This window comes from Cryptomeria japonica, chromosome 5 (genome assembly GCF_030272615.1).
Source record: "Cryptomeria japonica chromosome 5, Sugi_1.0, whole genome shotgun sequence".
Taxonomy (NCBI): Eukaryota; Viridiplantae; Streptophyta; class Pinopsida; order Cupressales; family Cupressaceae; genus Cryptomeria; species Cryptomeria japonica.
Window position 1 is genome coordinate 286,357,029 of NC_081409.1, and position 27,587 is coordinate 286,384,615.

A 27,587-nucleotide genomic window follows, 5' to 3' on the forward strand; every position below is an offset into this window, starting at 1 on the left:
CGAGTAGCAAAGATGACACACCGAATGAAACATGTTAACAAATTAATTGAACCTAGACATACATATGAAAACATGTTACAAGATCGAGACACATAGAACTCTTATCACATTGGAAATTGTACTTAAAGATTGTGTATGATTTTGAGGTCATCTAACCAATGAAATATTTTGCATGGTTATTCATTTGATAAAACATGTTTGTAAGATCGAAGCAATGAATGGATCACCAACATAAGAGATCTATTTATACAACATGGATTAAGATCAGAAATACATGAAGAATGATAGAAAGGAAGATACAAAAATATATGAAGCAAGACATGTGAAAGCACTAAGTGTTATGACTATTACAGAGACACAGAGGTCACCGAGAAGGATTTCAGAGAATAGTCAAAGAACAAAGTAAACATAAGGGTTTACCAAGTTACTATATGGGTTACCGAGGTATGCTATAAGCAAGGTAATCTTATTCTAAGCATGTAGAATCTGCTATAACATTCCAGATGTAGAGTTGTAGATATTTGTAATGATTTTATTATAATATATTTCAAGTTGTAAGAGAAACCTTTAACAGGGTAAAAGACTCTAATCAAGTCTATAAATTCTAAATCCTCTAACCAGGTGCAACATTTAGTTTAAGTGTTGTAAAATCCTTTAGCAAGGTAGATCTAACAGATCTTGATACTCCTAACAAGGTAAGCTATAAAAAATAGCTAAACATGTAGCTCTAATCAAGCAACCTTTATTATTGTAGTAGTGAAGTTGTGGGTGCCATCCCCACCACAGTTTTTCTCTCTAACCAAGAGTTTCTGCATAACCAAAATATGTGTTATGGAGTGAATCATGTATGATTGTTATCTATTTGTTTTATCTTTATATTATGTTACTGCACTATTCGGTTTATGCATAACAGTAAAGTTATTGTTGAAGAAAAGTTTTGAAGTACTGATTCACCCCTCCCCTCTCACTACATTAGCTTTCCATATTGGACCTAACATGTCAATATAGACATATTGAAATTGTTAGCACAACACTATGACCTGAAAAAGTGGGCAATTTGCAATGGAGAGGGAAAGCCATGTTTTTATGTATCAAGAGAGGAAATTTCAAAGGTGTTTAATCTAACTGGTATCTGTGATCACCCCATTGTTCTTGAAGACTTGGCCAAAGAATATCATAGGTTAGATACCACCTACACAAGATGGAGGCTACAACTTCACATGCTAAAACCTGATACGCCATTGGAGGCAGAGGAAGGACCTGCATTCCATGTAGACCTATTTAAGACCTATTTCAACTATACATACTTTTCAATTGGTCAAGTTATTGATCTTCATACTCTAGACTTCATGATGATAGAGCCCATGGTGATTGTAGCAGATGTTCAATGTCTGAATGTGACAGAATTTGATTATGCTACATTTCTAGCAAGGAAGATTGATTTAAGCATTAAAGCTATTAAGAAGAATTCAACCCAATTTCAGTTTCCACATTACTCTTTGTTGATACATATGATATTGTTCTATGGGTAAGAGCTATTGATTTGGCCTAAGGAGATGAGGATTAAACAGTTTGATAGTGATGACCAACCTTTGCTAGTTCAATTATGGACTTCAATATGGGATTGTAGATTTGCTAGGTCAAATTATGTTTATTTTGAAGAATACTTTGTGAAAAGATTGTACAAATTTTACGATCACCCATGCAATTATGCATTCACAGATGAGGTCAAAAAATTAAAGGTATTTCATGAATATTGCATTGATGAAGTATAGTGTTGTCATTGATGTCAATAGTAGTAGGTAATGAAGTTGTATTGCAACCGGTAGTGATGCAGTAATGTAACCGGTAGTTAAGCAGTGAAGGCAATAGATATTGGTATTATTATTGACACAAAGTGATCAACCGATAACGCTAACTAGTTGATATGCAGAACCCTAACCAATAGAGTTTGGTGAATTGGTTGTGATGATCTACAATCAAATGATGATCGAAGATGAAGATTTCATGTAATCATGATGCACGTGATGAGTTTCAAAGTGGATTTGGTGCGTGAAGATAACTGTTTATCTTGGGAATGAGCAAATGCATAGCATGAAGTGAATAATGTTTGATGTTATAGGATTTGATGTGCAATGATCCACGAGTGGTTGTTGTTGTATAGAAAAATGTGTAGTTGATTTCTATGTAATCTAATGGTTATGATTGAACCAATATGTTTTTAATCTCTATGAGATTTGTAGGTTTTGTGTTGTGTTACCGACCTATTGTATTTGTATTTAAGATCGATGAGTTGTTTTTAATTGTGTTGACAATGGTTAAGTGTGGTAGTGCGATTGTTGCCAAACCAGAAGGAGTGTCTGCAGAATGCTATGAAGGAAGATAGGAGTAGAAAAGGATCTGACTAAGCAAGGTAGTGTTATTACCAGATCAGCAAAGAACCTATTGTTCTCTAACCATTACAATAATTAAATCCCCTAACCAAGTAACCTTTAACAAGCTTGGTGTTGTTTAAATCCTCTAACTAGATGATCCATTAGCTTGGATTTGAAATCCTCTACCAATATTACTCCTAATAGGGTATTGCCTTTAACAGGGTATTATAGTCAATCCCTTAACCGGGTGGTCCCTAACGGGATTTGTTCTTAACAAGACATTATTGTATAAGCTTCTAACAAGGCTTGGCTTAATTCAAAAGAGTTCAAAATACTTGTCGATATTCATCCCCACTGTGGTTTTTCTCATTTGGTTTTCCATGTGAAAAATCCTTGTGTCAAGTGGTGAATGATTTTTTGGATGTGTTTTGATATGATTAACTGGTAAAGCCGCTTAGATATATTTAGATGATTGGAAGTGATCTGAAATGAGCTATTACTGATGTTAGTAAAGTGTTTTAATATTTTGGTTAAATGGTATGTGAGTTTCAGATCTATTTCATTTTATCATTGATGTTTTGGTCAACCGGTAAAGTTTGACAGTGCAGTTGCAGTTTTTAATATAGTGTCTAAACTGATTAGCTTAGCAAGTTGTTTCTAAGTTGTAATTAATTTTGGTGAGAGTTTAGTTTAGTTTCTATCTACTGATTCACCCCCCCCCCCTCTCACTAGTTGACTAGATCCATATTGTTTCATCATATTATCAATTGGTTTCAGATAATTTGAAGTCCTCTTGTGTTTAAGCCTAATATCTTGAGGAAAAGATCTAGGATAACATGATGAAGAAAGAAGGTCTAAAATTCAATAGGGAAAACTATAGAATATGGAGTGATAGAATGAAGATCTATATCAAGAGCTTAGGAAGTCAATATTGGGAATATGTTGTTACTAAATATAACTTGCCTAGTGGGATTTTGTCAGATGATCAAAAGAAGGAGCAACATGAGAAAAATCAAGCATTGGAGGCCATTATCAATTCCTTGTCTGATTCAGAGTATGTTGATGTTCATGGACTGGAAACCGCATATGAAGTGTGGAAGAAACTGGAAGATATATATATCGGTGATGAGCATGTTAAGATTGCCAAAGAAGAGAGTCTGAGAGGTAAATTTGATGATATGCGGATGGCTGAAGGAGAAAACATTTAGCAGTATGGTCAGAGGATCAAGGAGATAGTCGGAGAGATCAAAAGTGTTGGAGGTATAGTGGAGTATACCATACTGGTTAGCAAGGTGTTGAGAACCCTTATGCTGATCTATGCTATCCGACTTGCAGCCATTTAGGAACTCAAGTCTATTAATAAAACAAAGGTAACTCTTGACTCCATGATTGGTAAATTAAATGCCTTTGAACTAAATGGTTTTGATGGAAATTTCAGAGATCATAATCTACATTTAGAGCCTCAATTTCATCCCCACTGGTAAGGAAAAGAAGAGAAGTGATCTACAGTCATGAGTCTAGATCCAGCAAAGACGTAGATGATGAAGGCAGTCTGATTGAGCTTGAAGCATTGTTTCCCAAGTGGTTACCCAAAGGTACCTGTAAGTACAGAGGTAAATTACCTTTGAAGTGTTTTTCATGTAAGCAGATTAGACATATTGCTGCTAACTATCCTAATGGAGATAATGAGCCAAAATGAAATAAGTATAAGATTTATAAGGCAAAGGTAAAAGAGATTGTCTCATTGTATTGGATGGAGGAATTACAGATGAGGAATCTGAGGAAGATGCAAATAAGGACATTGTCTTTGTTTCTATTAAAGAGGAGACATCGGATCAAAAGGCATTAGTCTCTCGCATGGATAGTTCTGATGACTAGATTATAGACAGTGGTTGTTCACACCACATGACCGGTGACCAAAGTAAGTTTCTTACTCTGAGAGAGTTTAATGGCGGTGTTGTGAGATTTGGGAATGGCTCACCCCGCATGGTGAAAGGAAAGGGATCCATCTCTCTGAATGGTAAAAGAAGTGCAGATGATGTCAACTGGGTTGAAGGACTAAAACACAATCTTTTGAGTGTTTCTCAACTCAATGAAAAAGGTTACCCACTGAATTCAAGAATGGAGTATGCAAGATTTATGGAATTAAAGGTTAACTAATTGCAACTATAAAATAGACTAGAGGTAACTTGTTTCATTTAAGTTCTAAAGTCAACAATTGTTTAAATCCAAAAGTAGAAGATAGTTGGCTTTGGCATCAGAGATTTTGTCATGCAAATTTTGATAACATTGTAAAAGTCTGTAAGCCCAAATGAGTAAGAGGTTTTCCATAGTTGGACAAACCAATGAATGCTTTGTGCACGGAATGTTTGTTAGGGAAAATGAAATTCTCAACCTTCAAGAGAAAGTATTTCTCAATGGAACATTTGCTAGATTTGGTTGATACCGACCTTTGTGGACCAATGAGGACTAGGAGTATTCAAGGTGATCGGTACTTCATGATATTTATCAATGACTGCTCAAGGATGATGTGGGTCACATTCTTGAAAGACAAGACAAAAGCATTTAGAAAGTTTAAGGCATTCAAAGCCTTAGTTGAAAATGAAAGTGGAAAGAAGATAAAGTGTTTAAGAAATGATCAAGGTGGTGAATTTACTTCAAAGGAATTCACTAGATATGATGAAGACAATGGAGTTAAGAGGCATCTTTCTGCACCTAGAACACCACATCAGAATGGTATTGAAAAAAGGAACAACTGGTTAGTTGTTGAAGTTGCTAGGACTATGCTAATTCAAGGAGGTGTAGCTAAGACATTCTGGAGAGAAGTTGTCAGCACAGTTGTTTACATAATGAACAAGATATTGGTTAAAAGAGCTAAGGATAAAAATCTCTATGAGTACTGGTGTGGTAGATCACCTAATGTCAGTTACTTTAAGATTCTTGGTAGTAGATGTTCTATCAAAAGAGGTGATTATGTCGGTAAGTTTGATGCTAAGAGTGATTAAGGCATATTTCTTGGTTACTCCACCAAGAGAAAAGCTTATAAGTGTTAAAACAACCAAACCAAGAAGATCATTGAAAGTGTTAATGTCTGAGTTGATGAGTTTCCTGAGAAATTAGGAGAAACCAATGAGGAGGAGGAAGAAAAACCTTACACACTATTTTTGGAACCAGTGACAATGGAATTTGGTGAACAAAACAGATAAGCCCCAGTTCAACCAGATTAGGGAGGTCCAATAGAAGAAGAAGAAAGTGAAGAAGAAGAAGAACCTGGAAATCAAGATCATGTCATTCCGAGGTATGTTAGACTCAATCATAGCCCTGATCAGATTATTGGAGACATGAATGCAGGTGTGCTAACAAGAACAAGCCTTAGAGAGAACTCTTGTATGATTTCCACCATTGAGCCTAGAAATGCAAAGGAAGCATTTGTAGATGAAGACTGGATCAAGGCAATGGAAGAAGAACTTGACCAGATAGAGAAGAACAATACATGGTCACTGGTACCTAGACTAGAGAACAAGAGTGTAACAGGTACAAAATGGGTATTTAGGAATAAACTGAATGAAGATGGAGTAGTGGTTAGAAATAAAGCCAGACTAGTATGCAAAGGATATGCAGAAGAAGAAGGTGAAGACTATGGTGAGACATTTACACCAGTTTCTAGATTGGAAGGAGTAAGGAATCTACTTGTATTTGCAGTATACAGAGGATTCAAAGTATATCAAATGGATGTTAAGTCAGCATTCCTAAATGGAATATTGGAAGAGGAAATATACATTGAACAACTAGATGGTTATGCTTTAACTGTAGAAAAGGACATGGTGTGCAAATTACATAAGGCGTTATATGGACTGAAGAAAGCACCTAGAGTATGGTATGAAAGACCAGTGAAGACAATAACATATATCTCAAGTCAGAAGGAGATAAGATACTGGTAAGTGAGGTATTTGTGGATGGTATCATTTTTGGAGGAAATGATGATATGTGTCATGATTTTGCTAATAAGATGAAGAATGAGTTTGAGATGTCACTGGTAGGTGAGATAAAAAAATTCATAGGTTTGCAAATCCAATAGATGAAGGAAGGTATTTTCATCACACGGTCCAAGTATGTGAAAAAAGTTTTGAAGACTTTTGGAATGGGAGATTGTAAACTAGTTGGAACACCAATGGTTACAGGTTATAAATTGTCTAAGGTGGATGATTCCGCATTAGTGGATAAAAAGGAGTATAGTTCAATGATAGGTAAACTACATTGTGTTGTCCATAGCAAACCGGACATTTCTCATGCATTAGGATTGGTTGCTAGGTTTTAAAAGAGCCCGAAGGAGACACACATGGTAGCAACTAAAATAGTTTTTAGGTATCTGAAAGGCACAACTGATTATGGATTATGGTATCCATATGCAGAAGACTTCGATTTAAAAGTCTATACAGATACAACCTAGGTAGGTAATGTTGATGATAGGAAGAGTACAACCGAAGGAGCATTCTTTCTTGGAGGAAGACTAGTATCTTGGAGCAGCAAGAAATAGAGTTGTATCTCTCAATCAACTATAGAAGTTGAATATGTTGTAGAATATATGAATTGTACCCAAGCAATTTGGATGAAACACATTTTGGAAGGATTCAAGTTGAAGCTATGAGAATCGATAAGGATTTTTTGTGATAACACTAGTGCGATAAACATTTATAAGAACTCAATGTTGCATGCTAGGACAAAGCATATTGAGTTGAAGTATCATTTCTTGAGAGAGAAAGTGCAAAGTAAAGATGTGTCACTAGAGCATGTATCTACTAAGGAACTGTAGTGTCATAAAATTATGACCCTAGCAATTTTAGACTATATTAGGGTCCTCATGCATGCGAACTCAAAACCTCTAGCCTGATCAGAGACCGAAGATTGCTCAGCTTGCAAAAACAACTTATTCCTTGGCCTCTACATCACCCCGACCACATTCTGCCTTGGAGAAAGGGGTAGGACAGGGGCGTGGCACCAATATCACCCCCTGGAAAGGGGCATGGCTCCCTTGTCCTCCCAAGATAGGGATGTGGCACCCCTCTACTTGCCCTATTTTGGGGCAGGACCCTTCCTAGAGCATGCATTGTGGGTTGTTCCTCAGGCGCAAAACTCCCCCGATGTCAGCGCGTGATGAAATTCAAATCCACCAAACATGTATTTAAGGGGGCATTTTCTCTCTCATTTGAATAGGTTTGATAAGATCAATAGGTGGATGATGGAAAAGATCAGAGTTTGTACAAATGATCAAGCATTCAAGCATTCTTTTCCAGTATTGAGCATTCCCAAGTCTCCCTTCAAGGCTAGGTGTTGCATTTAAGTCAAGGATTCAACCATTGAAGAGGATATTGATTTCAATTCCACATAAGAATTTCTATCAACATTGCTACTACAACCTCCCCTGAGGTGATTTACAATTCAATCTTTCATTTACATCTACTTGCAAGTACTTTCTTTCATTACATGGTTAATTCCAAAACTAAGGTTTGAACTAAAGGAAAACCCCCAATCCCAACCCATTTTCTTCTCTTTTCTACGTGTAGATTGCAGGTGTGTAGCTGTACTTTTAGATTCAGGATCCATTTGTAGAGGTGGAAAAACCCTTTTCATTTCCCATATTTTTTGGAGGACTCTGTACGTTCTCGCCACGGTCCGGGCAACTTTTCCTCAAATTCCCAAACCGACTTCATCTCGACATTTTACTGCCAGATCTAGATGCACAGCTTCATCCCATAGTCTCATCTCAAGTTATTATCAGTTCTTTGTCACTTTTGCACTACACAACTCAATAAATTTCCTTTCTAAATCAAACAAGGAAGAGGGGTTCAACTTAGCATTCCCAGTTCATTCAGAATTTAATCTACCATCTTTGTGTGGAGAGATTGAATCTAGTGAATTATCTTCTCCCTTATTCTATTGTAATGGTGAAAAGTGCTTGAATGGTAATCGATAGTCAGACTCTCATCTCTCTTTGAGGAAAAGGGTGGTTTTCCTTCTTGATTTATCATTCACCATTTTCCCACCATTACAGGAACAACTGGCGGATATCTTTACTAAACCTCTACCTAAGGCTACTTTTGAGTAACTTAGAGGTAAGTTAGGGGTTTTACCCCTACATGAAGTCAATTAAGAAGATGTGGAAGACATCAGTCCCAAAGCTTATTAAAAATCTTGAAGCAAGATTGGTGTAGAGTGGAGCTACTCCATAGGGGGAGCAACTAGTTGCAAATTAGTGAAGCATGGAATGGTTAACCTTCACTTTGGCATTTTTGTCAAAGGGGGAGAAGAACTGTATATGATTGAATAGCCACTTACTAGCTAAAGACATGAAGATACAATTAAGGAGAGTACATGGAAAAATTTAAACTAGGATTCCTATACCTCTGTATATGTTTTACTCTCAATCATCACAATCAAAGGGTATTGATATTTGTATTGCCATCAATGCCAAAGGGAGAGATTGTTGGCATTGCATGAATATTACATTGATGAAGTATAGTGTTGTCATTGATGTCAATAGTAACTGGTAATGAAGTTGTATTGCAACTGGTAGTGATGCAGTAATGCAACTGGTAGTTAAGTAGTGAAGGCAAACGACATTGGTATTATTATTGAAGTAGAGTGATCAACTGGTAACCCTAACCAATTGATATGCAAAACCCTAACCGATGGATTTTGGCGAATTGATTGTGATGATCTATGATCGAATGATGATCGAAGATGAAGATGCCACATAAGCATGATGCACGTGATGAGTTTCAAAGTGGATTTGGCATGTGAAGATAATTGTTTATCTTGGTAATGAGAAAATGCATAGCATGAAGTGAATAATGCATGATGAATTACAAAATTTGATGTGCGGTGATCCAGGAGCGGTTGATGTTGTCTAGAATAATGTGTAGTTGATTGCTATGTAATCTAATAGTTAGGATTGAACCGATATTTTTGTAATCTCTATGAGATTTGTAGGTTTTGTATTGTGTTACTGACCTATTGTATTTGTATTTTAGGTCAATGAGTTGTTTGTAATTATGTTGGTAATTTGGTTAAGTGTGGTAGTATGATTGTTATCAAACCAAAAGGAGTGTTTGCAGAATATTGTGAAGTTAGATAGGAGCAAAAAAGGATCTGACTATGGAAGGTAGTGCTATTACTAGATCAACAAAGGACCTATTGTTCCCTAACCATTACAATAGTTAAATCCCCTAGCTGGGTAAGCTTTATAAGGCTTGGTGTTGTTTAAATCCTCTTACTAGGTGATCCATTAGCTTGGATTTGAAATACTCTACCGAGGTTACTCCTAATGAGGTATTTCCTTTAATAGGGTATTGTAGTCAATCCCTTAACTAGGAGGTCCCTAACCAGATCTATTCTTAATAGGACATTATTGTATAAGCTTCTAACAAGGCTTGGCTCCTAATAGGGCAAACTTCATAAGAGTTCAAAATACTTGTGGGTATTCATCCCCATCGTGGTTTTTCCCATTTGGTTTTCCACGTGAATAATCATTGTGTCAAGTGGTGAATGATTTTGTGGATGTGTTTTGATATGATTAACTAGTAAAGCCACTTAGATATGTTTAGATGACCAAAAGTGATCTGAAATGAGCAATTATTGATGTTAGTAAAGTGGTTTAATGTTTTGGTTAAATGGTATGTGAGTTTCAGATTTGTTGCATTGTATCATTGATGTTTTGGTCAACCTGTAAAGTTTGACAATGCAGTTATAGTTTTTGATACAATGTGTAAACCGATTAGCTTAGCAAGTTGTTTCTGAGTTGGAATTAAGTTTGGTGAAAGTTTAGTTTGTTTTCTATCTACTAATTCAACCCCCCCCCTCTTAGTAGTTGACTAGATCCTTATTGTTTAATTATATTATCAAAAACTCCTTAGGCCTGCAAACTTCGGAGGACTTGAGGAAGTCAAACACAATTGGGGTGATTGGTATTGTTTTTCAGATGTAATAATGATTAGAGTTTATGGTTTTGAGGAGTTTCCACTGTTGTTACCCAAAACTGTACCAAATAAGATAGCTTATTTGGAGATCATTAGGCATATGGGAATTTCCAGTTACACACATTTGGGCTTACATGACAAACAAGCTTTCACGCCAGGGACTGTATGCATTAGTGAATTCACCATCACTGGAAAAGAATGTCAAGAGATTATATAGGATAAATTAGCCTATGACAACTTGAAAATAGGCACACGGAGAAAGAGGTTTGAATGATGAATCATCAAATGAAGATGAAGTCTCATTTGAGAAGCTCTCTAAGATGATGATTGAAGAGCTAGTGTTTCCTATTAGGGATCAAGAGGAAGAAGTGTCGATTGAAGAAGATTTGAGACAACGAGCCTACAGAGATTTTGTGTCTGATAATAGTTTTGTGAAGTCTTCAAATTTCAAGTCTTATCTATATAAGATGAAAGGTAAAGTAGTCAAAGAGAGTGTTGGAGAAGTAAATGCCACCAATGAAGATCAGTTACTAGTTACCCTAAAAGGAGAAGTTGAAAAGGAGATGAGACAAATGACCCCTAAAAGAGGGAGGAAGCTATTGGAGGCTGCAAGTGTGCTCATTTTTCCCGAATGGGATCTAAATTCAGCTTTAGTATTTGACAGTTTCCTTCATGATATTGATGCCAAACATAAGATGTCTCTGGAAGCTGTAACCCAGGTATATATGGGTTTTGTATATAATCCTGATGAACACTCCATGTTGATTTGGTCTCTCTACCCCCCACACAATAAAACAATTTTAATTGATACTCAGAAGGGATTTGTGAATATCATGAAACTGAAAGTTGGTGAGATAGATCTTGTAGTTACAATCGAATTGGGTGTAAATGTTTCTAAGCTTAACAAAGCTTAGATTCAATTGCTGCTAAAAGAAAAGGAATCTTTTAATATGGGAAACATCATATTGGTCAAGGAAATTAATCATTTAAAAGAATTATTGAAGCAAAAAGAATCACAAAAACTATCTACACAAGGTGAAATCTCACAACCTAAGACTAAGGCCAACAAATTCAAAGAAAAAAACCTCCAACTCTTGGGCGAATTGAAAAGTGTCAAGACTGATACATTATTTGTATTTATTCAAAAGGGATTTACTAACTGGATGGTGTGGATGGATAAGAAGTGGGAGATGTATTCCAGGAATTAATCGATCATCATGGAACATGAAAGGTTAGAAAAACCGCTTCAAGATAAGCTTGAGGAGATCCAAGGAAAAGATGATCCTGATGCTATAAAAAATTGTGACGAGATGATCAAAGTCCATGAGGAAAATTTAAAAATGCTAAAGTCTAAAACTGTTGACTTTATAGGTGAGGGAGAAAATGGTATCCCACCCCTGCACGACAAGGATGGAGATCAAAAGGAAAAGTTAGATTGGATTCGAGAGTGTCAATTGATATTTAGAGATACTATGAAAGAGGTTGAGACTAGAAATACTAACATAGTGGTGGATTGCATAGATGACATGGTGTTGATGGACGTCAAGGTGAGGGATACAGTGTATGATTGTGACACTCACTTCAGTGAGGAGTACCTGGAGCACATGACAAAATCACGCGCATTGCTTGATTAGTTGATAGTTAGTTCCATTTTAAGTTAATATTTAGTTAATTTCCAAAAGACTTTTTAAAAGGGCATGACCCTATGCTATGTTATAAACATTTGATGTAATAATTTGAAAAAGGCGATGATCAATGATTTTTTTTCAAGCAATTGTAAAAGACTATTATTTTAAAAGCAATATTGAAACCAGTTCTCTTATTTGCAAATTGTGTTGTGGATTCTTTCATTTACAAATTAGTTCTCTGCTATAATTATTTGTGGTTGATAATTACTACTCTAAGTCATCATGTGAAGAAATTATGTGTTGTTACATAGTTGAAGCATCAAGATACATCTGAGAATCATTTTGCCTATTGTGTCTTGTCTAATTGGTCTTTCATAAGGAAAGTTAAATTCAATTAGACTAACTATAAAGAATATCATACAATTATATAGCAATGGAGGTTGGGTAGTTGACAGATCCATCCAAGGGAGGGTTTAAAAAATGTCTTTCAAAGTTATACATAGGGTTTACAAGTGAATGACTCTATTGCCCAAAAAAAAAGGCATTGGTCATCTAAAACATTAATTCAAAAATAAATAATCAATCTCATTTTATTTCAATTTACAGTAGGAGATATAAGTATAACTTAGTAGTAAGAATAGTTGGAGGATCGGATCAAAAGTAAAATAGGAATCAGATAGAAGCAATCAATTGAAGAAAATAATCAATAGAGTAAGGGAAATCAGACAATTGAAATTAGTAAGACAGTTCATCCCTGAGATATATGCCACTTTGAGGTAAACATTAGGAGTAGATGATATAGTGTGCAAACTGCTATAAAAAAGCACCAATTTGGAAAAAGTGGTTGGTGAGTAGGTACACTTGCCTAGGTTTTACAGATCCTAAAGTGAGGGAGTTAGCAACCTTTAAAAGTTCACTCTATTAGTTGGTTAGATCAATTGGAGGATTTGAGCATTTCATAAGGCATACTCATAGAATTTTCCAATCTATTGATTTGAGAACCATTATAATCAATACGAGGAGCTTGTCCCAGCCAACAATCATCCCAAAAACAAACCTAGTTTCTAAATCAAACTTTCCATTTCAACCCCTTAGTCATGATAACTTTAGTTTGTTGTAAGTGGTTCCAAATTTACAAACCTGAGGGAAGGCCTTGCGACTCTATGAATTTTCTAAGAGAATCATAATCTTGAAGGTATTTTCTTCTTAGAATAAGACTCCATTCACTTATCACCTTTAAAATCCTCCAAGTTTGTTTACCTAGGAGAGCCACATTAAAATATTTTATCAAGAAAATTCCTAGACTTCCAAATTTCTTCAATTTACAGACCTAGTCCCAATCAACTAAGGGTATCCTCTTCTTTTATTTAGTCCTCAACCATAATAATCTCTTTTGAATCCCTTCAATAAAAAAGCTCATGGCATAAATTGGCAGGTTTTGAAGGGAGGCTTTGACAAGCTACACTTTACCGGCTTGGGTAAGAAGAGCCCCCTTATGTCCTACCAAATTTGGGTTGAACTTATCAATCAGTTGTCACCAAAAGGAACTGAGGACCTTAGAATAGAGGGGAAGGCCCAAATAAGTCACAGGGAGAGATTCAACTTTACATCTAGGAATATCAACAATCCTCCTCTACCTAACCTCGAGAATATTAAAAAAAAAGGAGAGATCTCTTGGGAAGACTCACCCTTTGATCAGAGGTATCAACAAAAGAAGCAAAAAATATAGCCAAGTTTCAAGCTTCCACCACAGAAAAATCCCCCAAGATGATAGAATCATCCAAAAATTCCTGATGCGAACAGATGGGAGATTTGGAAGAATGAAAAAGACCTTTAAGCTTTCTACTCGACAGCATATTCAAGATAGATCTCCCAAATACCTCCACCATGATTATAAAGAGCAAGGGAGATATAGGGTCCAATTGTATCAACCCTTTAGAGATCAAAAAGAACCTTGAAGGCAATCCATTAATTATAATTGATGATTTGGCCATCACAAGGAATTGCCATATGATATTTTGGAACTTTTTGTCCAAACAAAAGGCATTGGGAATCTTCAGTGAAAATTCCAATTGACTTTGTCGTATGCCTTCATGAGATCCAATTTTAGGAGGAAACCCACCTTCTTGTTAATCATCAAGGAGAGAATATTTTTGTGGACCATCACAATGGAGTCAAGGATTTGGTGACTGTTGGTATTTTGGTATGGTTTTGTCATTGATGTCAACACCTACTGAAAACAAGCACTTTGGAGATCCAAAAACAAGCACTTTGGAGATCCAGCAACATTCACCGACAAGCAAGTAACTATTGCACAATTACTGGTATATGGTTCACTGGCAGGATATAATGTTCACCGGTACCTGGAATGATATGGAAGATACTTGGTAATGTCGAAGACATTGTGTGGACACTTTGTTTTGAATAATTGATCATTGGTATATTCATATTTGCATATTTGCTTTTACCGGCAAATAGGTCCAGGATTATCTAGGGTTACACCGATAGGTTTATCTTTTCCAGATCAACATGGCATGCTATGGAGATGATTTATTATTGATGTAAATGCATTAAGCCAACATGTTTAATCAGTTATTGCATCGGATATTATATTGTATGTAAAATGTTTATTGTAATATCTTGTAGAGCCGACCTACTAAAATTGGTCTTAGGTTATGGTATAAATGTAAGATCTTATTTGTAAGATCAAGTGTGGAATGCGAAAAAGAATTGAGTGAAGGTATATGCAAGATTAAGTAGAGGTATACATGAAGACATCATTTGAAGGTGAAGCTAGGTTTTTGTATAAGCATATTAGCATTACACCGGTACTGAATCCAGCATATGAAGATCCTATTTTGTGCAGTACATTCTTATTGGATTTAACCATCCAACTATAGTCAGTGTGACTCCCATTTTGTGATTGAGCAGTGAGCTCTAGGTTGTTGGACTTTTTGCATGTGCAGACCCCACTTATGTACACTTACTATCTATAGTAGTATCATTTGATTGTGGGTAAGATTTCCCACCGTAGTTTTTCCCCTTACAGGGTTTCCACATACAAATATTGGTGTTATGTGTTGTGGATGACTTTATGTTTATGTTTCATGTATTAATCTTTACCGATATAGCAATTTACTGTTAACACTGTCTATTGGCATACTTAATTGGTTTATCGGTATTAAGCATCAAATTTGGTTAATTGGTTTTTGGTTTGAATTTATTAGACAACTGATTCACCCCCCCCTCTCAGTTGTCTCTGGGACCTAACAATTGGTATCAGAGCCTAGTCCTCTTTTGCAAAAGTTTAACAACTTGAGGAGATCCAATGTCTACTAATTATTTTAGGAAGGACACTCCTAAACTTGATGGAACCAACTATGGGATATGGAAGACTAGGATGGAGACACATCTGAATTACATTGGTAAAGACATCTGGGAAGTTACAAAGAATGGTTATACTGCTGTTGTAGCTGGTCAGACTGCTCCAACTACCTTAGCTAAAGATGAAGAGAATGATTGCAAAGCAAGAGAAGCACTTTTGAGTGCATTATCAGATCAACAAATCATGGGATTATCAGATAGGTCTACTGCTAAAGCTATTTGGGATCATTTGGAGACACTAAATGAAGGAGATTCCATAGTCAAGATTGCAAAACTTGAAATCTTCTGAGTTAGGTATGAACATCTAAAAATGGAAGAAGATGAAAGGATTTCTACTTTTATGGAAAGAGTAAATGAAATTATTTTGGGTATTAAATATTGTGGAGGAACCCTGAGTGAGGATGAAATTGTTTCAAAAATCTTAAGAGGATTGCCACCAGCATACAAAATGAAGGTTACTACTATAAATGAGTTAAGAACAATGCCTAATACATCAGTAACTAGGGATACATTGATTGGAAAACTTTCAGCCTTTGAAATTGAAGAATTTGGTCTTGTTGCTACTATAAAAACTGATTTGGCCTTTAAAGCATCAACATCATCTGCTCCATCATTTGACAAATCAGACTGGAGAGCCTTTTATGCAAGAGAACTTGAAGAAACTAGAAAGGAGAATGAAGAGCTTGAAGAACTTGAAGCACTATTTGCAAGAAAAATGCCAAAAGGTCCAGTTGGAAGTAAGTATGAAGGTAAAGCACCCTTTAAATGTTTTAACTACAATAAGATTGGTCATATGGCTTCAAGATGCCCTGATAGACATGCTAGACTAAGAGAAGAAGCTAGAAGAACATACAAGCCTAATCCTGAATATCAGATATACAAATTCAAGAAGAACAAAGACAAATCCTGTTACATTGTTGATGAAGGTGTGACTGATGATTCTGATGAGGATCCAGTAGACAATGGATGGGTTTTTGTTGCTATAATAGAGGATCAACCGACACCTACTGCTCAACCGGTAGAACAAGCCCTAAAAGATAAAGTTGAAGCAAAGGATGAATGGATCATTGACTCAGGATGCTCACATCACATGACTGGGGACAAAGGTAAATTCTTGAACTTTCAAGAATACAATGGAGGTTTAGTAAGATTTGGAGATGACAAAGCCTGTTCAATCAAAGGTAAGTGTTCAATATCTCTTGATGGTAAGCATAACACTGACAATGTCTACTATGTTGAAGGATTAAAGAATAATCTTTTAAGTGTTGGTCAATTAGTTGAGAAAGGATTTCAGTTACAATTTAAATATAGAAAATGCAAAATCATGAATAGAACTGGTTTGGAAATTGCAACCGGTAATCAGACTAGAGGTAATATCTTTTATTTGAATAATAGTGAAAAGGAATGCTTGATTGCACACATAGATGAAAGTTGGTTATGGCATAAGAGACTATGTCATGTAAACTTTGATTGCATGGTAAAGATCAGTACTTATAAGGCAGTTAGAGATCTACCTAAAATTGTGAAACCTCAGAATACAATTTGTAAGGGATTTCAATTTGGAAAACAAGTTAGAGATAGTTTCAAAAGTATTCCAGAAAAATCCAATAATGCTCTTGATTTAATCCACAGTGATTTATGTGGTCCAGCTAGAACTAAAAGCTTACAAGGTGATAGATATTTCATGCTAATTATTGATGATTATTCTAGAATGTGTTGGGTTACTTTTCTCAGAGAAAAATCAGAAGAACTTGGGAAGTTCAAACTGTTCAAAGCAATGGTTGAGAATGAAACCGGTAAGAAAATCAAATGTTTAAGATTAGATCATGGAGGAGAATTCACATCTAAGGACTTTAATACATTCTGTGAAGTGAATGGAATCAGAAGACAGTTATCGGCACCTCGGACACCATAGCAGAATGGAGTTGTTGAAAGGAAAAATAGAACTATTTTGGATGCAGCAAGAAGTATGTTATCAGAAGCAAATCTACCACTGTGTATTGGAGAGAGGCAGTTAGCACTGTTGTCTATACATTCAACAAAGTTCACATCAAAGGTGAAACTGGTAAGACCCCTCATGAACTATGGTTTGGTAATACTCCTACTCTTAAGTATTTTGGAATTTTTGGAAGTAAATGTTATATTAGAAGAGATGAGTATATTGGCAAATTTGATCCTAGAAGTGATGAAGGAATATTTCTTGGTTATTCATCTAAGAGAAAGGCATATAGATGTTTTAATAAGAGATTGCAGAAAATTGTTGAGAGTACAAATGTAAAGATTGATGAACAATTCAGAGGAACTTCAAGGTATATAGACTCTGAACCAGCAATAGAAATTATGACAAATGAATCTACACTAAATCCACTAGTACAGAATGAAGATCCATTTACCCTGGTATCATTAGAAGATTCCACAGTAATTGAAGAACAATAGCAAACTAAGACACCCCGGTATGTAAGATTGAATCATTCTGAAGATCAGATAATTGGAAACAAATTTAAAGGAGTTATGACAAGAGGAAGATTGGCAAATGAACAGGTATGTCTTATTTCTCAAATTGAACCATCATTTATCAATGAGGCATGTGAAGATAAATTTTGGATTAAAGCTATGGAAGAAGAATTAGGACAAATTGAGAAAAATAATACTTGGACATTAGTTCCCCGGCCTAAAGATAAAAATGTAATTGGAACCAACTGGGTATTTAGAAACAAACTTAATGAAGATGGTAAAGTTGTCAGAAATAAAGCAAGACTAGTGTGTAAGGGATATTCTCAAAAAGAAGGAGTTGATTACAATGAAACCTTTGCACCGGTAGCCAGAATTGAGGCAGTCAGATTATTCTTGGCTTTTGCAGCTCACAAGGACTACAAAGTTTACCAAATGGATATTAAATGTGCATTTTTGAATAGAGATCTTGAAGAGGAAGTATATATTGAACAACCTGATGGATTTTCCTTGATAGATGACAATGATATGGTTTGCAGGTTAAGAAAAGCTCTGTATGGATTAAAACAAGCCCCAAGAGCTTGGTATGCAAGGATGGATAAGTATCTTTTAAAGATTGGTTTTACTGATGGAAATGCAGATAGTAATTTATTTTACAAAATAACTAATGATGACATCTTGATTATTGAAGTCTTTTTTCATGATATAATCTTTGGAGGAGAAGATGGATTATGTAAGAAATTTTCTATTAAAATGCAGCAAGAATTTGAAATGTCTATGATTGGAGAAATAAAATTCTTTTTAGGATTGCAGATTTCACAGACTAATAAAGGTATATTTTTGAGTCAATCCAAGTACTTGAAAGAATTACTAAAGAAATTTGGGATGGAGAACTCTAAACTGGTAAGCACACCTATGACTACAAATGACAAATTATCTCAAAGGGATGAATATACACCTGTTAATCCAGCTAGATACAAATCTATGATAGGAGGTTTACTGTATTTGACACAAACCAGACCTGATATTATGAATGCAATATGTATTGTTTCTAGATTTCAAAGTAATCCTAGGGAAAATCATGAATCAGTAGTAAAAAGGATTTTTCGGTACTTACAAGGCATAACAAATCTTGGATTATGGTATCCTAGAGATGAAAATTTTGACCAATGTGCATACACAGATGTAAATTGGGAAGGAGATGTGGATGATAGAAAAAGCACCACTGGAGGATCATTCTTTCTTGGAAAGAGATTAGTTTCTTGGCTAAGTAAGAAATAGAGTTGTACATCTTTATCAATAGCAGAATCAGAATATGTTGCAGCAACAACTAACTATACATAGGTACTATGGCTTAAACAAATGTTGAAAGACATAAAGGTAAAATGCAAGGAACCCATTACTATATATTGTGATAACACTGCAGCAATAGATATGTCTAAAAATCTGGTATTACATTCTAAAACAAAACATGTTTCTATCAAACTGAATTTTCTAAGGGAAAAAGTTGAAGAAAAGGAGATAAAATTGGTTTATGTGAATACTAAAGAACAGCTTGTAGATATTTTCAAAAAACCTTTGCCTAAGGAGACTTTTGAATATCTCAGAGATAAGCTTGGAGTCATACCACCACCGGTAGAGACTTAGATAGTTGATGATTGTCATTAACTGGCAAAATTAAAAGACAAATCTTTTATTCCGATCTTTGATGAGGAAGCTACTTCTCAAGGGGAGTAGTTGGTATTTTGTATGAACTTGATTTTTGTAACTTTGGCATTTGATGTCAAAGGGGGAGAGATATCTATGGAAAAATACATTATCTTTTAAGGAGAGATTGGTATTGAAAATAAATCTTTGGATAAACACATGTTGCTCCCAGGGGGAGAAATTGAGATTGTTGGTTTTTGGTATTTGGCATTTCTATTTTGGCACTTTGATGGTTTTTCCATCTTGTGTTGCCATCAATGCCAAAGGGGGAGATTGTTGGTATTTTGGTATGGTTTTGTCATTGATGTCAACACCTACTAAAAAAAAGCACTTTGGAGATCCAAAAACAAGCACTTTGGAGATCCAACAACATTCATCGGCAAGCAAGTAACTATTGCATAGTTACTGGTATATGGTTCACCGACAGGATATAATGTTCATCGGTACCTAGAATGATATGGAAGACACTTGGTAATGTTGAAGACATTCTGTGGACACTTTGTTTTGAAGAATTGATCATTGATATATTCATATTTGCATATTTTCTTTTACCGACAAATAGGTCTAGGGTTATCTAGGGTTACACCGATAGGTTTATCTTTTCTAGATCAGCATGGCACGCTATGGAGATGATTTATTATTGATGTAAATGCATTAAGCCGACATGTTTAATCAGTTATTGCATCAGATATTATATTGTATGTAAAATGTTTATTGTAATATCTTGTAGAACCAACCTACTAAAATAGGTCTTAGGTTATGGTATAAATGTAAGATCTTATTTGTAAGATCAAGTGTGGAATGTGAAAAAGAATTGAAAGAAGGTATATGTGAGATTAAGTAGAGGTATACATGAAGACATCATTTGAAAGTGAAGCTAGGTTTTTGTATAAGCATATCAACATTACACCAGTACTAAATCTAGCATATGAAGATGCTATTTTGTGCAGTACATTCTTATTGGATTTAACCATCCAACTGTAGTCAGTGTGACTCCCATTTTGTGATTGAGCAGTGAGCTCTAGGCTGTTGGCCTTTTTGCATGTGCAAACCCCACTTATGTACACTTACTATCTGTAGTAGTATCATCTGATTGTGGGTAAGGTTTCCCACCATGGTTTTTCCCCTTACAGGGTTTCCACGTACAAATATTGGTGTTATGTGTTGTGGATGCCTTTATGTTTATGTTTCATGTATTAATCTTCACCAGTACAGCAATTTACTGTTAACACTGTCTACCAGCATACTTAACTAGTTTACCAGTATTAATCATCAAAGTTGGTTAATTGGTTTTTGGTTTGAATTTATTAGACAACTAATTCACCCCCCCCCCTCCTCTCAGTTGTCTCTGGGACCTAACAGTGACCAAGCACAAATCCATTTTGTTGATCTGCAATAATTTTGGGCAAAATCATCTAAAGCCTAATTGCAAGGATCTTAGAAAAAAAATTATAGATAGAATTGTAGAGACTAACTAGTCTAAAATTCTCGAAAGACTTAGCCCTTGGAATCCTTGAAATAAGAAAAATGAAAGTCAAATTCAATTCTTTGAGAAGTCTCCTATAACTAAAAAATTATTTAACATTCCCAAAATTTGTAGCAACAATGTCCCAAAATGACTAAAAGAGAAACATTGAAAACCTATCGAGCCTAGGGGCTTTATTACCATCAAAGGAGAACACCATCGTCTTGATCTCATCGAAGGAGGGAACAAAAATAAGATACTTATTCTAATCCACATCCACCAACTTTGGAATGACTACAAGGAAGGAGTATTGAAGATCTTCATCTAGTGGGCCTTAATTAAATATCAAACAAGAAAAGAGTGTCACAACCTCATTCATGATATCATCCTCTTCAGTCAATCTCCTCCTGTGGTAAATTCAATTAGAGGCTCTATGCTTAAGGTTTTAAATGCGGAAGAATTTTTTATTTCTATCTCCAAATTCTAACTATAAAACCCTATATTTTTGCCTCCAAAATTCTTCCTCCTTCACAATAATCTCATGTGATTGAGAGAGGATTTTATTTTCCTACTCTAATTGATCGAAATTATACCCCTATAGTTGAATTTTATCCTAAATCACTTGGAGATCCTTTTGAGAGAAGATTTAGTGGAGAAAATATGGCCAAAAGACTCCCTATTCCATTTCCTCACTTACCTTGACATGGCTTAACTATTTGGCAACTCAGTACATAGATAATCCCTAAATTGTAATCCCCCACCAATCTTTGATTCTCTCTCTAAATTGAGGATGGAGGAGCCACATATTCTCAAATTTGAAGAGAAATCTCTTTTTTGCTGCCATCACATCAAATTCCAAGAAAATAGGGAAATCATCAAAAGAAATTAAGGAAAGGGTTGAAAGAGAGCACAAATACTTAATCAACCACTCAACCTAGATAATGGCTCTATACAATTTAACCTAAATTGTCTCTCTTAGTATGTTTGTTAGACCATGTATAGTCTACTCCCCTGAATTATATGTCAATTAGTGCATGATTATAAATAAAATCTATAAGGTCTATCCTGCTATCCAATGAAACCCGAGAGCCTCCAAATTTCTTAGCATATATTGAAATACTTGATGACAAGGTAGTTATCACTGAGATGTTGAAGCCTGAAGTCCACCAAGGATTTCCAGAATTTTGTCCTTGTTACCTTATTATTAGGAATATATATATTTAACAATATCTAGGAGAAACCATCATTAATATGGGTGAACTTGGTCACAACATGATTAGCATCATCCCTGATAGAAGAACTCGAGATAAATTTCTGGTTCAAGAATGTCGCAATACCTTCAAACACCCCATTTGAATCATTACATTGAATATCACTATCCTTAAAACATGGGTTTTTAAACTTCAACAATCTCTCAATCTTCATCTTAGTTTCTTGAACAACCAAGATATTAGGCTTATGATCTCTAATAATATTAGATAAGAGATCATGGTTGTTGGAATTATTTAATCCCGTAATGTTCCAAGAAATAATCATCACTTATTGAGAGGTGTTCCCTACAATAAAATCTCAAGGATTATCTTCTGAACCCCATCTACAATATCCTGAATACTCTTGCTCTATACACCATTTATAAGGTTTAATGCCTAAACCTTTAGAAGAAGCATAATCCACTTTATATCTATTCCTAGATGTGAACCCCATAGATAGTGGTTTTCTATGGATTTTTGACTTAATCACTTTGCAAGGAGATCCATCCTGAAAATCAGGTTCCTTTAGGTTGAATTCCTTAGGATTATCCATCTCCACCCAACTAGAGTTAACTATATCTTCAGAGCTCTTCATACAACTAATTGGATCCATTTTGTGTCCTTGAAAAACACATTCAACTTGACCCACCTTTACCATAGGAGAAGAGGAAATGGTATTCACCATAGGATTCACTCCTTCAATATCAAGCTCCACTCAAACTAAGGGAAGGGGAATACAATTCTCAACAATCATATCTGAAGGGTTAGAGAAACCACCCTTAGCCTTTCCATTCTTAGGCTCCTCCTAGACATGAGACACTTCAAAAAAATAATATTTATCATAAACAATCACGTTTACCTCATTATCCTTGACACCTTCACCAACTATCATTTTGAAAGAATGGGGAGGCCCATTTTTGCTCCCCATTCTAGAGTCCATAGAAATAGACTTATCTACCAAGGGAGAATGAGCTTTTCCTTTTCCTCTTTCTTCCACATCAATAGCAGATTAAAGTTTTTCCACTTTCCCCTTCCCATTCATATTCAATTTCGGAGACTAATAGGGAACGTCTTTGCCCTTTTCCAAAGACAAAACCTCACCCTTTTGAGGAAGAGGACCTTTATGTTTCCAAACATTCTTCATTTTAGTTGGATTCTTTGAAGGACATCTCTTAGCCCAATGGACGGATTTTTTGCAATGAAAACACACAAAAGGAAGAGTCTCAAATTTGATGCATTGGGTCTAGATACCCAACTTAAAATTAATCTCAATAGAAGACAATGTTGACATTTTGGAGGAATTTATTATGTGTTGCATTGATCTTTTGGCATTTATGGCAACACCAACTACTTTGGTTGTTTACAGGTATCTGATTGGTCCCGATAGGATGGTTGGTTTCTAGTTGGTAAGGTCATGTTGATCTGGTATGCTCTAGTATGCTTTGGTCTATGTAATTGGTTTGGATTGGTTATTCATGTGTTCCTGATATGTATCACATTCAGTTGGTTTGAGATTTGATGATCCAGAAGCTATCACTTGTTCTAGTAAGCCTTTTGGTTATCGGTAAGGGTTTTACCGGTAGAGATTTGTTGAAGATATTTTGATATTATGCATAAGTGGTGTTGGTGCGGATTCTCGAAGGTTATCCAAATGATGATGGTTATCATGTTCATGTTCTAGTTGTTTGTGGTGTTTCATTTGGCTTATGGTGACCTATTATAGGTTTGGTGGTTATTTTGCTAGGTTGTGGACCGGTTTATGTAACGTGTGGGTTGATGCATTACCATTTGGATTCATTGATTGGATTGTGTTGTTTCAGTCTTAGGCCTACTTGGTTGATCATTAGATTGTGGGTTTAAGTTATCAATTTATTGTCTTATCTTTTAGGTGGTCGTCCTAATTGTTTAGGTCCCGAGTTGGTATAAATATGATGTAAGATCTCTTTATAGATCAATGAGATCATGTATAGTATGGGTTATGGGATTATTTGTATGTGAACAATGTTGTAATCATATGTATAGGTTTTGGTCGATCATAGGTGATCAAATTGGGTTTGTGGAAGAGGTTTAAGGCCTCTGGTATTAAGCTTAATCAGAACTATACTCAAGCATGGGAGATGTTATACTTGCAGTTCAATCTTCATTCTGAGATTGTTGTCAGATGTTTTATGTAGTTAGTGGGAAACCTTTTGTGATTAGCAGTGTGCTCTAGGCTATTGGCCTTCCTGGATGTGCAGGCCCCTTATTGTAATATTTATTCATCTGATCAGTGGATAAATATTGTGGGTCTCCAATCCCACCGTGGTTTTTACTCTTTGAGATTTTCCATGTATAAATCTATGGTGTTATGGTGTTCATCTTTGTGGTTTCATTGTTTCTTTTTGTGAAATTCTTTAATTTACCGGTTGTTGAGTTGTTTTATTAATAAGGTTAAATTTCTCCATTTCGGTAGAACACTAATTCACCCCCCCCTCTTAGTGTTCTTGGATCTCAACAAACAACAAATCAAAAGATTTCTCAATACCAACACAAATCATGGCATACACCAAATACTTGTGCAAAGCCATCATCTCATCAATTGATAAAAGTTCACCAAAAGAACTTGCAATCCCCCTAAAAATGTCATCATCCCAAAAATCCAGTAGTAATCTATTCAGTCTAACCCAAACATGGATGGGGTTAAAAAAGGCATCAGAAATATCTAAGCCCGGTTCACATTTCTTCAAAGACAAAGAAGTCTTACCAAAGACCCAAGGGCCACCATAGAGAATGCTTTGCAAATCTACATCACAAGGAAAGGAAAAAACAAAGAAACCTCTTGGCATAGCTGAAACATCCACTTGGCCTTTAACCTTCCATTTTCTTTAAAAAAAAGTCCCAACCACTTCAGTGTTAGGTCAAGGATCCAAGAATTTACCAACATGGGATTGATCCATAAAAGAGATATTTAGATCAATAACTGAATCTGAAACTAAAATAACATCCTTATCTTTACCCAAATCAGACATATTCAAAATAGGGATTGAAGAATGCCTCCAGATGGTACCCAAATAAGGCTTTCCAATAGAAAATGGAAGGTTCCCCCCTTCCTACACTTGGGATGCCTCAAAAGAGCCCCCCCAATCGACATCTCGAATGGGGTCCACATTCTGAGCATTTGTCCCTTCCCCAGGATCCTTCCCTTGGGAAACACCAACAAACCCATTAGCCCCACATATTTTTCCTTAGGAACCATCAGTTTTCCCATCACCCTCCTTTGCCTCAAGCTCCCCGTGGTGAATAGGACCAATACCACCACCCCTTGTTGTTGCCTACAATCTCACACTTGAACCTTGAGCCACTGAACTTGTACCTTGGCTACCCACTCCCACACCAGTGCATCTCCTCTTGCAACAAATTATTCATGAATAAGAGATGCTTTAGGATAGGAATTATCATGGTTCATTAATTGTGCCTCATCTCTAGAAGAAATGAATTCAGATTGAATAGAAGGTAATTCTTTATAAGGAGGATTATCAACAACATCTTCTTTCATCATAGAATATTATTCATGAATATAATTGATAGAAGGTAAAGCTTCATTAAGTAGACTTCCATGCATGATAATGTCATTATTTTTTGGGGGTTTAGAGGATGATTTATAGGTAGGAGTGAAGTCATCAAGAGTTTCATCCAACATCTCAAGGTCATCACTACTGAATGGCATATGTATTATGTTGATTAACCTTTGGAAAAGAGATGGTTTAGAAGATGAGGGCTTAGGATAAAGAAAACCATCAAGATCCTCCTCAAGTTCTTATCTACTATATATCTCCTCAAAAGGATAGTCATTATAATAAAATGGGTTATCAAATGCAAAAAACTCTTGCAAAAAGTAATTCGACATAGTTGAAAAAAAATGCTAACTAACTATTGAAATGAAATGAAATGATATAATGTAATAAAGAATATAAATGTACACAAACAAAATGCATAAAATATTTTTATTTTGTTTTTTGTATTATTCTCTTTATTTGATTGGAAAATGACCATGCAAATGAAACTATGAAATGAATGTAACTATGAGTTCATAAACAATATGAAAATAAAAAGTAAGCATAAGATAAGTCGAGTTCACCAAAATCTAAAGGTTGGAAAATAGGATAGGCCAACTTGGCTGAGAAACCCCTTTTCAAATCACATTAGAAAACAAAACCACCAAGAGATGAATATGATTGACTAATATCTTATTCAAGAGAGGCAATTTAGTATCTATGCTCTTAGAAATTCTATTCTTTTGCTACTTAGAGATGTTAATTGGAATCACACAAAAGGTTAGGGTTATAAGATTTAATTTAAAAATAACTATAACAAAAATATGTGAACTACAAATCAGATGTATAAATGAAATAAGAATAGTGCAATTTACTTATGATTCAAATCTAGACTATTTCTATAGAGATTGGGTCATCTAGAGTGATTGGCTCTTGAAAACTAATAAATTGGATAGGATTTTGGATTTGGGTTCTTGGACATCTGTTCTAAATCTGATTGAGATATGAACTAGATCTGAGGGTATTGGAGCTCCCATGAAACCTTTCTCCCAGAAGTGGAGCACTCTAGCACTAATACATTTGGCCTCAAATTTTGATGAAGGTTTCCGACAGACAAGGCATATTGTGATCAAATTTGATTTTTTTTCTTTAATGTGGCCGAGTTCGTTAGAATTCCGACAGATGATTTTCGTCAGAATTCCGACGAACTCGGGCACTTTAAAGAAAAAAAAACATAATGCAGGATCATTTTTAAAAAAGTGAAGCATTTGTCGGGAGTGTCATCTTCCAAAGTTGAAACTTTTGTGTCCTCCCTTCCCCCCATGGAGAGATCTCTCCACAACCGTACACTCCTCAAGTAAGGTTTTATTTGCAATCAAGGGCATCTGATTTGGTTTCATCAATAGTGTTCACAAATAGATTAAAGATTGTAGAATATATATTTTTCCCTAATCTTTTAAACCCAAATTTATAATAGTTCTTGTACTCCTTTTGAGTTATCACTAGAATTGTCAACAGTAGCGTGTGTTATTGATTGGCGGATCCACTTTTGAAAGAAAGTGAGCTCGAGCATTCCTGGAAGGTCTTTTCTAGATACAAATCAAGTAGCAATGATAATACAATCTTGCATTAAGTTGGATCATTTGGTGACTCAGGTAGGTCGAATTTTTTCTTCTCCAAAGTGTCAAAGGAAACTTTCATAGGAGTTTAGTGTGTTTTGATAAATGGTGATCATTTGAGTTCCTATGTAAGAATTTTGTAGCATTCGCCATTATGATTTTTTGCTCTTACAAGAAATAAATAGTTATCATCTGTAGA